This window comes from Cetorhinus maximus, chromosome 5 (assembly GCF_964194155.1).
Source record: "Cetorhinus maximus chromosome 5, sCetMax3.hap1.1, whole genome shotgun sequence".
Classification (NCBI taxonomy): Eukaryota; Metazoa; Chordata; class Chondrichthyes; order Lamniformes; family Cetorhinidae; genus Cetorhinus; species Cetorhinus maximus.
In genome coordinates this window covers 88,636,792-88,652,695 of record NC_135883.1, presented here as the reverse complement: position 1 = coordinate 88,652,695, position 15,904 = coordinate 88,636,792, and positions in this window count along the sequence as shown.

The window sequence follows — 15,904 nt, the reverse complement described above, 5'->3', positions numbered from 1 at the left end:
AGTGTGTTTCTTTCACATCCCAGATGAACCATCCTTATGACTTCTCAAAGGTACATCATCAAAATGAGATCATTTGTGCCAGATTTTAGTCAGTTTTGCTCCGTGGCTCTATGCTTACAAAAAAAAGTTAAACAAAAAACAGCAAACAAATATCTAGTACCCAACAATACACATTGAAGTCCCATTTTTTATTTATGTCCCAAACAAAACTTATAGTACTAAATCTAAATTGATTTTTTTCAGCTGTGGACTCAAGACCCAGGTTTTCATTTCCTATTATGGATAGCTGGAAGTCCTCCACAGACATAAGGAAAACTGGGATGGTGAGATACATAGTGGCCAAGAGTTGGATAGTTGGAAAGCTGGTGAAGGTGCAATGGTAGGATCGTGCAAGGCTATGGAAAGATTTATAGATGAGTCCAAGAATTTTGAATTTAGAAGGGATTTAATTTGGAAGTTATTTAAGCCCGGTTGCAAAGGATCAAGCAAGGAATCAAGCCAATTACTCAGTTTGGATAGAGTCAAGCTTTTTGAGTGTTGTGGCTGCATCTGTCCAGGCAAGTGGTGAGTATTCAATCTGATTACTGACTTGGGCCTTATAAATGAAGGAGAAGAATGGATGAATCAGGAGTTGAGCCGTTTGTCACCAAGTAGACAGACAGTACCCTGCTCTTGTAACCATAGTCCTACTAGGACTAATCTAGTTCAGCTTCTGGTCATTTATAACCCAAGATGTTGGTGATGTTAAAGGTCAAGGTAAACTAGCTGGGATTTTTCTTCTACAAGATGGGTATTACCGGGCTCTTATATGACATTCATTTTATCTGCCACTTATATCAGCTCAAGCCCATAATTTAGCCAGATTCCACAGCAGATTGGCATGGGCTGCCCCATTATTGGAGCAGTTCTGAATAGAGTTGAACACTATGAAATGGTCACTAAACAGTTCCACCCTGGACCTTAGGACAGGGAAGATTATAATGATGAATACGGTTGGGCCAGAACGCTGTTATAACAAATGCCTGCAGCAATATCTTGGGACTGTGATGGCTAGCCTCTGACAACCACTACCATCTTTCTTTTTATCAGGTATGACTCTAGCTACTGGAAGCCTTTCTTTTTGTCCCCGATTAAGCCCATCTGGAATGCCTAAAAACACTGGGCACTACTAACTTAGCAGTGCGCGTAGATTTTTTGTCCAGTTTACGCGTGAAAAATGGATGTAACACATACCAATTTCTACTCTATGGAGTGAACCAATTTGACTGGATGCATATGTCTATGAAGGTGGGAACGTGAGAGGAGTGAAGGTATGATCAGCCACATTACACTTTTAGCTGAAGACATAGCAGGCAAGAATGACAAGGACATGATTTTGGCCACCCATTTATTTTTTTTACTTAATTTGACTCTAGTTGCAGGAAGGTAATTAGATTAGGCATTATGTGACAGTAATTCTATTTTGCTGTCTATGGTGCTACTTCATCCATAACAAGTGGTTTATTATAATAATAAATGCTGGAAATACACAGCAGGTCATTCAGCTAAAGCTAAAAGGATACTGTACCTTCCATCAGACCGCAGGCTAAGAGATAAACCCTATAGTTTGTGCAGTTGGTTAATAGTTAAATATTTTGCATCAAACCTTTTTTAGATTTTTAATATTTGATGATGTTTTACAGAGGTACATTTTAAAGACTAAGAATGGCTGTAATTAGATTGTTATTGGCAGGACTGACATTGATTAAGCCAGAAACTTCAATTCAGCACCCATCATTCCATTAAAAAGATAATTTTGCTGCAGCAGAATGAGTTTGTATGAAATGTTTTTAAAAGTAAGCATTGAAAACAATTGATTGGATGGAAAAAATATTAAAAAACATTATCTGGAAATTTTCTTGAAAAGTAGCAATAATTTTCAAAAGTGATATAAAATTTTTAGAGATATTATATATTAAAAAATCATAAATTTAAGCAATAAATAATTTGTTATTTGAAATTATCTTCACATCCAGATAGCTACATCTGGCATAGACATTTAAAGTTTGTTACGCAACAATAAAAGAATGAATGACAATAATAGTAAATGTTGACAACTTCATGAGATTATTATTTAACCTAATTAAATTCACTCAAAAGATGCCAAACTCCATCAAATATATACAGAAAACATTGGAAATGCTCAGTATGGCAGGTGGCAACTGTGGAGCGAGAAGCAGAATCATAGGATCACAGAATTGTTACAGCGCAGAAGAGGCCATTTGGCCCATCGTGATTGTACCTGCTCTCCGAATGAGCAATTCAATTAGTGCCATTCTCCTGCATTCTCCCTGTAACCCCCGCATTCTTCCATTTTAGATAACAGTCTAATTCCCTTTTGAATATTGAATGTTGAACCTGCCTACACCATACTCTCAGGCACTGCATTCCAGAATTAACAACTCAATGCCTGAAAAGTTTATTTTCATATCACTTTTGCTCCTTTAGCCAATTGCTTTCAATCTGTGTCCTCTCGTTCTCGATCCACTAACAAGTGTAAACAGTTTCTCCCTACCTACTTTGTCCAGACCCTTCATGATTTTGAATACCTACAAACGAACATAAGAATTAGGGCCAGGAGTAGTTCACTCAGCCCTGGAGACTGCCATTCAATCAGATCATGGCTAATCTGAATGTAGCCTCAACCCCGCATTCCTGCCTCCCCCTGATAACCTGTCACCCCTTATTAATCAAGAATCTATCTAGCTCTGCCTTAAAAATATTCAAAGACTCAGAGTTCCAAAGACTCACGGCCCTCTGAGAGAAAAAATTTCTCCTCATCTCTGTTTTAAATAAGCGACCCCTTATTTTTAAACAGTAAATTAACACTAACAGTAATTATATGCTTTTACTTTGATAATGTCTTTAACTTTTCTAGTTAACCACGGATGGTGGACCCTCCCTTTGGAGTTTCTCTTTCTCATTGGAATGTATATATTCTGTGTATTCTGAAATATCCCTTTAAATGTCTGCCACCGAACTTCCATTGACATATCCCTTAACCTCATTTGCCAGTTCACTTTAGCCAGCTCTGCTTTCACACCCTCCTAATTGCCCTTATTTAAGTTTAACATACTAGTCTTGGATTCACTTGTTTCTCCCTCAAAATGAATGTAAAATTCAATTATATTATGATCGTTGCTACCTAGGAGTGCCTTCACTAGGAGGTTATCAATTAATCCTATCTCATTGTTCAATACCAAGTCAAGTATAGCCTGCTCTCTGGTTGGCTACAGAATGTTTTGTTCTAAGAAACTATCCCAAAAACATTCTATGAACTCCTCATTTACGCTACCTTTGCCCATTTGATTTTTCCAGTCTATATGCAGATTAAAATCCCTCATGATTATTGCTGTACCTATCTGGCAAGCTCCCATTGTCTCTTCTCTTATACTCTGTCCTATTGTGTAGTTACAATTAGGGGGCCAGTACACCACTCCCACAAGTGACTCCGTGCCTTTATCATATCCTGGCTTCCTGAACTTAGGTCATCCCTCTCTAATATGCTAATACCATCATTAGTTAACAGAGCCACCCCGTCACCTTGTCTTAACTTCCTGTCCTTCCTAAATGTCATGTACCCTTCAGCATTCAGATCCCAATCAATGTCATTCTGTAGCCATGTCTCTGTAACGGCTATCAGATCATAGTTATTTATTTCTATTTGCCCTATCAGTTCATCTGTTTTGTTTTGATACAGAGCATTTAGTTTTGTCCTTTTATTATTTTTATAGTGTCTAGCCTTAGCTGTTGATTTACCCTTGACTTACTCTCTGTCCCTTCCTGCCACAGTCTGTTTATCATTTCCCATATTAATACCTGTCTCTCTTGCCTTGTCTCTACTCTATGGTTTACTACATCTTCCCAAATTTGATCCCTTGCCCCCACTATTCAGTTTAAAACCCTCTCTACTTCCCTAGTTAGGCGGCTCGTGAGGATACCAGCCCCAGCATGGTTCAGGTGTAGACAATCCCAATGGTACAGATTCCACTTTCCTCAATACTGGTGCCGTACTCCATCGGAACCCACTTCTCCCACATCAGTCTTTGAGCCACACATCCATTTCTCTAATCTTCTTTGTCCTATGCCAATTTGTACGTGGCTCACGTAAGAATCCAGAAATTATTACATGTGAAGTTCTGCTTCTTGATTTAGTGCCTAGCTCATTATACTGACTATGCAGAGCCTCCTTCCTCATTCTGCCTGTGTCGTTGGTACCTACATGGGCCACGACTACTGGATCTTCCCCCTCCAGTTCCTCTCCAGCTCTGGGCAGATGTCCCGAACCCTGGCACCGGGCAGGCAACCAAGCCATCTGGACTCTTCATCAAACCTCATCATACTCAGCCTGAATCGTTGTACTCGTGGAAGCATTTTTGTTCGCTCTTCAGAATTTAAGTGTGCCATTAAGGGTTTGTGGTCTGTCTCTATCTTGAAGTGGAGACCAAGAACATAATCAGCAAACTTTTCACAAGCCCATGTAGCAGCTAATGCTTCTTTCTCTATCACTGCATATCTCTGTTCAGTCTCAGCCAGTGCAGTGTATCCTCCTGGTCTACATTTTCCATCCGTCTGTATCTGAAAGAGTACAGCTCCCAACCTTATAGAAGATGCATCTGTAGCAATGATAGTGGGTAGCTCTGGGTCATAGTAAGCTAAAATATGAAGTGATATCAGCATCTCTTTGATTTTTCTGAAAACGTCTGTTGTGCTTCCTCCCTACACCATGTATTGTGCTGTTGTGACCGCTGACATAATGGCTCTTTGGCGACAGTTAGGTTGAGCAAGAACTTTCCGACTTGGTTTACCATACGCTTGCAGCTCTCGAGCTCAGTCACATTGTGAGGAGCTGGAAACTCCCTGATTGCTCTTTGTCTTCTATAGATCAACTCTGACACTATATCCACAATATGCCCAAAGAACTTGACAGTTGGCTGTGAGAATTCTCATTTGTTGTTAAGTGTAAGTCCTACTTCCTGTAGGCATTGTAGCACAGTTGACAGCCTAGTGTAATAATAACAGAAAATTCTGGAAAAACTCAGCAGGTCTGGCAGCATCTGTGGAGTACTATGATCCCAGCTGAGGTTACCACTGGACAAGCCAGCTTGATAGATCCTAACTTTTATTTGTTTGTTTAGATACATGGTGAGGGGCTACTGAACAGAGTTACTGCAGTCAGCTAATGAGCTTTTAACAAAAGCATAAAACATTTATCAAACAAGAAAAGATGAATTATATTACAATACTCCTTCATCCACAACTATACCTTTACAGTTATATACAGATTTGTAAGGTTAACACAAGTTACAAAAGCTATCTTATACTTTAATGTTCATGGTAAATGCACAGTCCATGTAAACCAATAGGCAACCTGTGGTCAGACACACCACACTCTGAAACCAAGTGACAGATGCCATCTCAACCAGATGCTATGGATCTCTCATCAACTCCCCCAGGTGTTTGTCCCACCATGAACCAACCGGTCTCACTGAACTCCATCTTTCACACGAGGGTTTCCAATCTCCACTCTCCAAAAATATGCTTTGAAATATTCTCCCCAAGCGGTGCTTTCTCTCAGATGCCTTCTGCAAGGGTTCACCTCCATGGTTTCTAACTCTCCTGATATTCCACTTCCCTGGGTCACCACATGCATTCAAGCTGTCTTCCACACACTCTCTCTCACTGACTCAGTTGTCAACAGTACACCACTGCTTACCATGCTCAAAGCAAAGAGTTACAGACCTTCAACTGTCTCTCTGGACCTTCTGACCTCTTGAAAGCTGTTCTTGCTTTAAATCTGCTTTCTGTAGCTTTTGTCTCTTTGAATCTGAAGCTTGAAGCCTTTCTCGCTGCCCTTCACTCTTACCTTCACTTAACAAGACCTTTCCCAGGTTCCTGTCCTTCCTTTGACTAGAAAGTCTGCTTGGAACATTCTTCTGTTCCATTCCCTCAGATTTGGGCTCTTCCTTAGCTTTGGATTTGCTATCTATTGCTTTTGCTGCAGTTTTTCTCTGGCAGCTACTTTCAACCAACTTTAGCTAAGAACTGGCTATCTGCCCCTTCTAGGCTGCTTCTGTTTGGCAGCTGCCTTCAAAACTGAACTCAAAACTGTTGTTTCTTTGGTTTTTGTGTGTGTGTCTGGGGGAGGGATCTGCCTCTCTGGGCTCCTGTTGCTAGGCAACAGCCAGTTTTCTACTGTTGTGTTTGTTTAACTTCTCCTTAGGAGTCATAAAAAAACTCATTAGAAATGAAGGCACCCTTTAAAGTGAAACTAAACTCAATTTGACCTCTTCTTAACACACAGGGCAGAATTTTACGAGTCAGCGAGCGGGGGAGGGGCCCGCTTGCCGACGTGTAAAATGATGCGCGGTGATGTCAGGGGGAACTCCCAACGTCACCACGCTGATTTAAATTTCAGGAAGGCGGGAGCACCGCAAAATCAGCTGCGTGCCCGCCGACCTGTCTTTGGCCAAATGAGGCCATTTATGGGGCCAATCAAGTAATTAAAGGACCTGCCCGTCCAACCTTAAGGTTGGTGGGCAGGCCAGGCGGGAAGCAGAAAAAGCATGAAACCTCATCCACAGGTGGGATGAGGTTTCATGTAGGCTTTTAAAAATTTTAATAAAGATTTTGTAAAAATTATGGACATGTCCCAACTCATGTGACTTTGTCACATGAGGGGACATGTAAGGGAAAAGTTTTTTTCTATTTTTGAAAGTAGAGGTGATCTCCCTGAGGCAGCACTTAGCCTCAGGGAGATGAGTGCACTCTTTCGTGCGCATGTGCAAAAGAGCGCACTCTCAATTTTGGGAACACCCCCTGCCGACCGCACAGGGAGCGCACAGCGCTTCCCTGCGGACGTCACACTGGGGGGGCCTTAATTGTCCCGCCCACAAAAAATGGCGCCGCGCCTCCGATTGGGGGCGTCGATCAGAAGCGCGCCTATATGCACCCGCCCATCAACTTCCCCCCCCGATGGGGGGAAAATTCAGCCCACAAATACAGAAATACAAATCAACTTAAACTGTAAAGCTAAAACTCATTCCTAACACCCACAAATACAAATATAACTTACTTAAACTATCTCTATTTCCTAACAGGAGAGGGAGAGAGACAGACTAAACGTTTTGAGCCCAATGTGGCTCTTCTTCAGAACTGGTTCAGTTCTGAAAAAGAGCCATATTGGACTCGAACCGTTAACTCTGTTTCTCTCTCCACAGATGCTGCCAATCCTGCCAAGTTTTTCCAGCATTTTCTGTTTTTATTTTAGATTTCCAGCATTTGCAGTATTTTGCTTTTATTATCGCACTCAAGTGTAATGTTCTGTATGAGTGGATCCATGGAACAGGACATCATCCATGTGACATAGGACTCCATCCAGTCCTTCTAGGGTTCTTGACATTGTCATCTGGAAGATTTTTGGTTGATATGATGTTGAAGGGTAGTCTATTGAGATAAAATCTCCCAAATGGTGTAATGAAGTTTGTGAGCAACTTGGACTCCTCGTCGAGGGGTAGTTGCCAAAAACCACTATTAGCATCCAGCTTTATAGAGGTTGAACTCTTTCTTAATTTTACTAATCTCCCATTCACAGATGACATAGGATGAATTTCATGTTCAACTGCTTTGTTCAGCTGGGTAAGATCCACATAAATTTTGATAGATCATTGGTTTTGGCACAGGAATCCATCCACAGTTTGTTGGTTCTGTCACAAGTGAAATAACCTCTTGCTTCATCAGATATTCAATTTCCTTCTTTAACTTTGACAAGGGTGGATATGGAACTTTTAGGAAGGCACACCGGCTTCATGTCAGGACGTAGAGTGATGTGGTATGCTGTTTTCAGCTTTCATAGCCTTGTGAACAACTGTGGAAATTCAGCGCTGAAGTTTTTAGGCTGATCTTCTCCACTTTCCATTTCCTTCTTTACTCTGCAAATCAGATGTGAGTCGATACAAGCTTTCCTGCTTAAGAGTGAACAGCTCTGGTTCAGGATCATATATAAGGTTTCAGTAATTTGTCTCTCTCTATATTGAAGTGTTGTATTCAGTTGTCCTTTGATCTTGAGCTCTATACCTCCTGGCCCGTGTAGGTTTATGCATCATGGCTGAAGAGAACTTTTCTCCAACCACGGTTCAGCACCAGAAAGAACCAAAACTGCTCCACCTTTGTTTAAGTTAAAGCATGTCTTGTTTCCCCCTTCTAGGATATTAGCACTCCAGTAGCTTCTGCTTAGCCCCTGAATCTCTCAAGGAATGGCATCTTATATCATTGATATCTTCTGCTTCATGGACCTTGCCACCCTTTCAAGGCTTTTCTTTTTGCTTATTCTATATAAGTTTCTTGTTGCAACCTGAAAGTGACCCTTCTTTTTGCAAAAATGGCATTCAGCCTCTTTGGCTGGACAATTTTTACATCTGTGTTTTTTCCCACCACCCCAATTGCAGTTAACTGGGGTGGTTGATGGATGGTCTTCCTGCCTCCCCTACTTTTGTATGGCCACCTCCCTGCTTTACATTTAACATGCTTTACTGAGTCAGTCATTTGTGGGATATGATTCTCCCTTTCACCCCAAATCATCGGTTGATTTTACTTCCTGACCTCAGTTGCTCAGTTAAATTGCCTTTAAGGTTAAATCATCTCTTGACAGTAAGAGGTCGGGCAATGCTTCACCCAAGACTCCGATAACAATTCTGTCCCTGATTAGTTCATCTTTTAAGCTGCCATATTCACTTCTCTGAAAGTCCCTAATTATTGTTTCTAGAAGTTTCCTCACCACTGGAGTTAAACTGACTGGCCTGTAATTGCTGGGCTTCACTTCACATCCTTTTCTGAACAGGGGTGTAATGTTTGAAATTCTCCAGTCCTCTGGCACCACTCCTGTGTCTATGGAAGACTGAAAAATTATGGCCAGCAGCTCTGCAACTTCCACTCAGTGGCCTGGAGCCATCCCATCCAGTCGTAGTGCGCTATTAAATTTAAGTACGTAGAGCCTATTCAATACTTCCTCCTTTTTAGATTTAAACCCCTCTAGTGCCTGAACGACCTTCCCTTTCACCATGCCCTGTGTAGCATCTTCTTCTTTAGTAAAGACAGATGCAAAATATTCATTTAATACCTCAGCTAAGCCCTCTGCATCCAAGCGTAAATTGCTTTTTTTGTCTCTAAACAGCCCTAACCCTCCTTTTGCCACCCTTTTACTATTTATATTATATTTTAGAAGACATTGGATTGCTTTTTATGTTAGCTACCAATCTCTTATCATATTCCTCCTTTGCTTCTCTTATTTGCTTTTTCGCCTCCCCTCTGAACCTTCTATATTTAGGCTGGTTCTCAATTCTATTTTCTCCCTAACATCTGTCACAAGCACAATTCTCCTTCTTTATCGTAATTTCTATCTATTTTGTTATCCAGGGAGCTCTGACTCTGGCTCCGATTTATTCATCCCAGGTGCATTCTCACCCCATATAAGTTGGTTTCCCCCAGTTAATTACTATTACTCTGGATTGTTCTTTGTGCTCTTCTATAGACAGCCAAAACCTTAACATATAATGATCACTGTCCCCTAAATGTTCTCCTACTGAACGCTTGGTCCACTTGGCCCACCTCATTGCCACGAACCAGTTCTCTCAGTGCCTCCTTTCTCATTGGACTGGAAAGGTATTGCTGTCAGGAATTTTCCTGAACACAATCTAGGATCTCTTACCACCCTCTCCCCTATACACTACAAATATCCCAGTCTATATTAGGGCAATTAAAGTCCCCCATTATAATTGCTCTGTATTTTTTGCATCTCTCTGTAATTTCCTTGCAAAATTTGTCCCTCTACATCTTTCCCACTAGTTGGTGGCCTATAGACAACACTAAGCAATGTAATTGCAACCTTTTTGTTCCTTAGCTGTAGCCAAATAGATTCTTTCCTTGACCCCTCTGGGACTTCCTCTTTCTCCAGCACTACAATGCTCTCCCTAATCAATATTGTCACCCCTCTTCCTCTTCTTCCTTTCCTATCTTTCCTGAACACCTTGCATTCAAGAATATTTAACACCTAGTCCTGCCCTTCTTTGAGTCAGGTCTCTGTTATGGCCACAACATCATATTTCTACATAGCAATCTGCAACTGTAACTTAACAGTTTTATTTAACACATGCGTTGTATTCACATATTTGCACAATAACCTTGATTTAGACTTTATTACTTTTTCCTTTACACTGATCTCATCTATTAGCTTATTATTCCTTATTCTAGCGCTATCTATACTTTGCAGTATTCTGTTGTAGTAATCTGATATGTAATATATCTTTAAGACCAGTATTGTAATGTAAGGTCACATGATGTTAATACCCAATAGCAGAGTGGGGTGGGCTACCTCTATGTGAGAGAGTCTTGAGTTAGTTACTGATGAGTGAAGACAGAGTTTTATGTTGTGAGCACACAAGTATAGCTGCCGAGTTTAGTTTGCAAATAAACAGTATGCATTATTCTAACAACAATCTCCGGATGTTCTCTGATTCTGCACCGACTCGGTCACCCCGAAACAAGCGTGCAACCCAGATCCTTTAGCCCCAACAAAACAGGGCACTGGATCCAACAAACTGGTAACAAGAGTAAAAGCATGAAAAGCCATGGAAAAAAAACGAGGTAAAAAGTGAAAGAAAAATGAAGGAATCCAGAAGAACTGAAATTGAGCCGTACCTCCCATGGTAGTTGTAAGTAAAAGAAAATTTCCTTCTGAGCGTCGAAGTGATCCCCACAGAGCATGCCGCAATTTGGAAGAGCGGAGCCTTTCGATCCTACCATGGACAACTGGTCTCACTATGCTGAACACCTCGCGTTCTGCTTCCAGGCGAACAACATGGCAGGGGAGGAGAAGAGGCACACGGTGTTTCTGTCCATGTGTGGGAGTAAGACATACAGACTAATTCGGAATCTGTTGGTGCCCAGTGCCCCAGACTCAAAAGGTTTTGATGATTTAATTTCTCTCAGCCAGTTTTGTCTTAGGAGACGACGTCCCTCACCTGCTACTGCCATCAAGGGTAATCTCACTGTTTGACCTTCATAGTGCACTGTGACTTTGCATACACCCTTGATTTGTATGTCTTCTCCTGTGTAAGGTTTTTAATTTTTCATCAGTTTCTTCTAAATTCAACTTCCGTTCTTCCTGATTGAGGTATTTGAAAGTATGCTCACCAGTCACCATAGTGGCTGCTCCGGTATCCATCTCCATTCTGAGAGGCTTCTCATTCACTCTCATGGTTACATAAATAGGCTCTGTTTTTCCTACCTTTAAACTATACAGTGAATAGATAACAACATCTATTACTTCAGTCTTTTCAACACTGTTTATCTCATTGAATTTCTGCTTTTGTCTGAAAGTCTGCCTGATTCTCTCTTTACAATATCCCCTGAGGTGTCCATTTCGATGGCAGAAGAAACATTCAGTCATTTTAAACTATTTCTCATTGCAGGGTTGTCTGCTTCCACCTCTGTCACCGTTATGCCATGTCTTTGCTGCTAAGTTATCTTTTTTAATTTGTTTGCTAGCGATGGCTGCTTCCTGCTCCAGAAAGCTCTGCACTTTTGTGCTTTTTTTTGTTGAAGCTGATCGAGACTGAGCCTAATTACACCAAACTTGGGGGATGAAGATAGAAGGAAGGCAGCAAAGTTAGAAAATGGGACATGATTGTCATAGTCGGGACAGAACATTAAATGCAGGAGAAAAGGTATTTGTGAAAAACTTCAGAGAAGGACAGTGTGGTTGTTCAGTGAAATAAATGCTGTAATGGGACCTTTTTCCTACCACGTAAAAATTGGAGATCGAGGTAACATGTGGATCACATACAAAGAGGAGAAACCAAATATCTGAATCAACATCTCCTGTTGAAAGAACTCAACCGAGTACAAATGTATTTGAAGGGTTGTCTGTACCTGAAAGAGTCGAAGAAACAAATTTACAGGTACTTACTGAAGGACCAGATGCTCAGACAACTTCAGAAAGGCAGATTCCAAAGCAAACTTCAGAAGCTGTAGATCTGAGGCATTATACATGCATAAGGAAATACCCAGAGAGACTGACTTTGTAAATGATTGATCTGTGTAAATAACTTGATATATTGAAAAAATGTAAAATGTATTTTCAGTAAAGGGGGAGGGATGCAGTAATCTGATATGTAATATACCTTTAAGACAAGTGTTGTAATGTAAGGTCACAATAATAACTCATAATACCCAATAGCAGAGTACCGCAGGCTACCTCTATGTGAGAGAGTCTTGAGTTAGTCACTGACGAGTGAATAGAGTTTTATGTTGTGAGCACACAAGTGTAGCTGCCGAGTTTAGTTTCTTAAGAAACAGCATGTGTTTATTCTAACAACGATCTCCGGATATTCTCTGTCTCTGTACTGACTTGGTCACCCCGAAACAAGCGTGCAACCCGGATCCTTTAGCCCCCAACAAACCAAGGGCACTGGATCCAACACCTGTCCACCTTGGTATTCCTCTCTGATATTACCTCCTTGTCCTTACACCCCAGACAATTCAGTTTAAACCCTCCCCAATAACACTAGCAAAATGCATCACAAGGAACTCAGTCCTGACTATATTTAGGTGCAACCCATCCAATCTATACAGGTCCCATCTCTCCTAGAGCCAGTTCCGATATCCCAAGAATCTAAAGCCTGCACTATCTTTCCAGCTATGTATTCGTATGCTTTATCCTCCTATTTCCACACTCACTTGTATATGGCACTGGGAGTAATCCGGAGATCGCTACTTTTGGGATCTTGCTTGCTAATTTCCTACCTAGCTCCCTACATTCTGACAACAGGACCAAAACCCTCTTTTTGTCTATGTCACTCATACCAATGTGGACCACGAATGCTGGCTGTTTACCCTCCTCCCTTACTCAGGGCGTTGTGCAGCTGCTCAGTGACATCTTTGACCCTGGCACCAGGGAGGCAATACACCATGCTAGATTCACATCTGCCGCTGCAGAAACACCTATCTATTCTCAATCAAATCACCATCACTATTATTTTTCCGGTCTTCCTTGTACCCCCTATACAGCTGAGCCACCCATGGTGTCATGGACCTGTCTCTGGCTGCATTCACCAGGTGAGCCATCACTCTCATCAGTATTCAGAACTGAATACTGGCTGTAGAATTAACAAGGGGAATGTTAAGTTGGAGGAGCATGTGTTTGAGTGCAGATTGGGGCAGCGCGAGTGAGTGTTAAAAAAATGGCAAAATTGCATGCGCATCGGAACGCCAACTCCAATTGCTGACTTCGGCATTTAACTCAATCCCATTAGGCTGCTTGCTTGCAATTCCCTAAGAGAGGTCGGTTACCTGTAAAAATCGTCAATAAATTAGAGTGATATCGCAACTGACTTTCAAAATGAATATTGATTCCCTGGGCTTCCTAGGTTTCCTGAATTACTCCCCAGTGAAAGAAAAGTGAGAACACTGGCAATTGAGGTGACTGAATCAATCAGGGTATAAATACTCAGTAAACACAGCTGTGCAGGTCATTTCTTACCTATTAGTGGGAAAGGATTGTTCCACAGTACTTTGTTTACTGCTACCCAACCCCCTTATGCCACTGACACAAAATATTTCTGCAATCAACCAATCACTTGAACATCCCTCCTTGGTCCACAGCAATTCATGTCTTCCCATTCATCATCAAACACATTAAAAAGTGATTGTTATTCAGTATCAAAGAATGCAGAAGATGGGAAAAAGAGTTTACTGAACAGCAGAAAGTAGATGATAGAACATATCCATTGTCAAATTGCCCATCATCAGCATCTTGGGGGTTACTATTGACTAGAAACTTAATTGGATCAGCATCAAGTTGCACATCATCCTGATTTAGAAATATATCACCATTCCTTTGTCATCACTGGGTCAAATTCCAGGAGCTCTCTTTCTAAAGGCACTGTGGGAATATCTCTACCACATGACCTGCAGCAGTTCAAAAAGGTGGCTCACTGCCACTTTCGTATGGGTTATCAGGGATAGACAATAAATGCCGGCCTTTCCAGCAATGTTCCAAATCCCATAAGTAAATAATGAAAAGTGCCTGCTTTCCTTTTCCATTGAAGTAAGATTTCTACCCCTTCCACAGCGCCAAAACATCTCTATTTTCTGCTGCTCCCATGGCACTAAAATGGCCCTAACCAAAATCTAGAATAAGGGGCTGAATTTTACAGGACCATATTTCTTGCCCACCCAGGAGAAATGTCAGACACCAGCCAAACCAAGTTAAACAAGGTCACTCCACGGTGATAACACGCTGTAGGTGGCATGAATGAGATGAGAGTAGAACATCCGCCACTCAGTGGGAAGAAGTCCGCCCTTGAGAGTTGCCAGCCAATCTGATTGGCTAGTAGCTTGCGCAATCCCAGCAGTGCCAGAACTCAGTAGTGGGCACTGCCGGGATAGCAAGCAGACCCACGGATGAAGAGGACATGGACATCAGAGAGAGGTAAGCCTGGGGCTTTGAACCGGGAAACGTCAGGGAGCCTGGGGATGGAGGGCAGGTTTTGAAGGCCAGGCAGGGAGGAACAAACTGGGGATTTAATTGATGTGCACAGGGCACCCCCCAAAGGACATATCCTCCCTTCCTCCCCGCCTTTAAAGCAGTTTGCTTTAAAAATCGGCCTGCCCACTCCCACCTGCCTGCCCACCCAACCATATTATGGCATAGGTGGTGGATTATTCTGGCCAAATGGCTTGGTAACAAGCTGTATTAACCCTTAATTCTTCATTTTAAAATGGCAGGCAGGCTGCCAATTTCAGCGCCCACCCACCTACCGTATTATAGGGGACAGCTCGTGGATGAGTGGCAAGGTGGTGGATTTGCCACCCCTCGTACTTTATGTGCCGCCTCCCTGCTGAAAACACTCATGGCAGGAGGGCCGTAAAATCTAGCCCCATGAATCTGAGGGTGGGGTTTTCCAGCCCTGCCCACTTTTGGCTGGGCCACTGAATCTCCCGCGGTGGGCCCCGCCATGTCTGGGCCGGAAAATCCCGACCCCTGTCTTAGCCCCACTGATCTTTGTAGCCTTTGACACGGTTACTCACACCATCCTGCTCCAACACCTCTTCAGAGTACAGGGTTTTCTTATTTCCTCTGTTTCTGGGTTTTCAACGAATTGATATATATATATACACCTACTTTTAAAATATGGTTTAGCATCAGAAGGAATGAATTTAATAAATTTCACTTAAGTTTGGGCTTCATGTGCAAAAGGGCCCCCAAGGATTTTATATATCAATACATTTAATGGAGCTCTTCTAAGGTTCACCGACCTTTGCACTTGAATTCCCAATGTGCATTTCCAGTGAAGCCAGCTTCATGCCATGAGCACAAATTCATAAAATCTACCTTCATATTTGAACATTGAACTACTGAGCAGTAAACACTCAAACTCATGCAGAGTAAGATCGATGGAGCAGTGCCCTCAGATGAACCTGCAATGCTGTCCTTCTTAGCCTAGAATACAGTAACAGAAGACTTTTGCCCAGCTTGGAGCAATTTACATTAAGGAGCATGAAAGTCTGCAATCAGCAAAATATATGGCTTTAATCAAGTGAAATTATACCACTGAAATCAGATGCATCATAATTTTTACTACTGTTCCTGTTATAAAATTAAACATTCAAACTTGCATAGACATTTCTTACATGATACAAGTAGCAAGAAAGGCTCTTTTGAGTCTCCTTCTCTGAAAGCCCTTTCGAATAAACGTAAACTCACTGGAAATGACAATAATTGACTTTTTAAATTATCAAGCATGAAACTAAAGCAATTAATCACTAATTGATTATTATAGCATGAAATGTTGGAAAGAACAAAGCA